We start from the raw sequence: 1,275 nt of genomic DNA on the forward strand, positions 1-1,275 counted from the left end.
CGGAGCCAAACACACCGGTTGGGGCCAGGTTGCTATCTCTCATTGCACTTGTTTAAGTATGTTTTCCGTGAAGCAATGTACATTTTTTTTTACGGTTGTTACATCCTGGCCAAGGGGAAATGGTGCAACATTTAAAGCAAGAATTCCCGGCCCCCAAGAAACACCAACAAATGCACAGTAACTATGCAGTCAATGATTTACAGTATTTAAAATGCTTCTTGTACACAATGGGGCATGGTTGGAAGAGAGCCCCCAGAAGCTGGGAGGAACCGACCTTATCTGCAGTCTTCAGTCCAATCTGCTACTTGGACACACCTACACACTGACACAGTCACTCTCGTAATCATCCCACCTGCAGCCAATCACACACACAAGTACACAGACAGAAAGGAAAAGGAAGACATTAAAACAATTTAAGGTTAGGTACATACAAGTTAATAAATGTTCAAAACAACCTCAGGGTCATCACACTTTTATATTATAGTGAGGTGTATTATGTGAGGTGTATCACTTGGTAGATAGCTCACTTGACTTGAACAAACGCTCTCATACCCTGACGATCCTATGAACATCTATGTACGCCAGAAGACCCTTCAGAGGAGCAGGATTTCATAAAGAGGGAGATACAGAGAGGTGAGACATGAACAAGTTTACACTCACTTTTAAATGACAGCTTCAAATATTTTTAATAGATGTTAGAATAGATAGAATAGATGATGAAGATTAATAGATGATAGAATAGATGTTTCATGTACATGAAAGCATTACAAAGACTACTAACTGGAAAAACATTGGGAAAGCCAGATAAATAGGCACATAAATGCATTGTGCACTTACTTGCTGAATCATGACTTATGACCAGCGCCGGCGATTGCTATAGGCGACCTAGGCAATTGCCTAGAGCGCAAAGTGTGCCCAGGGGCGCCAAGGGCGACCAAAACCCCACCAAAAAGGAGGGATGGAGTTATTGAATGAAGATGTTACCAAGTGCATCAGTGGTGTACAGTGTTTTCAACCACTGTGCTGCCGAACTCTAGTACCGCGGAACACTAGTGTGCCGTGAGAGATCACCAAGCGTACCGTGGAAAATTATAGAATGACTGTATATTGTAAATATTGGCAACAGCGTTTTAGTTTCAGTCAACATTTTCTATTGGTGATGTGCCTTGAGATTTTTTCATTGAAAAAAGTGCGCCCTGGCTCAAAAAGGTTGAAAACCTTTTTTACAACACCTCTGATGCGGCTGGGGATGTAGAAATACACACTCCTTACCTC

General features: G+C 42.0%; 1 long non-coding RNA gene across 1 annotated transcript; it reads right to left on the bottom strand.

Annotated features, from left to right (window-relative positions):
* Nucleotides 1-235: 235 nt before the first annotated feature.
* Nucleotides 236-857, bottom strand: LOC132891384 (uncharacterized). The gene is made up of 3 exons (XR_009655316.1): nucleotides 838-857; nucleotides 512-591; nucleotides 236-352 (listed from the first exon to the last, which is right to left on the bottom strand). It is a non-coding gene; the product is annotated as an uncharacterized LOC132891384 (long non-coding RNA).
* Nucleotides 858-1,275: the final 418 nt, after the last annotated feature.

The sequence above is a fragment of the Neoarius graeffei genome, chromosome 9 (genome assembly GCF_027579695.1).
Source record: "Neoarius graeffei isolate fNeoGra1 chromosome 9, fNeoGra1.pri, whole genome shotgun sequence".
In the NCBI taxonomy this organism is placed as follows: domain Eukaryota; kingdom Metazoa; phylum Chordata; class Actinopteri; order Siluriformes; family Ariidae; genus Neoarius; species Neoarius graeffei.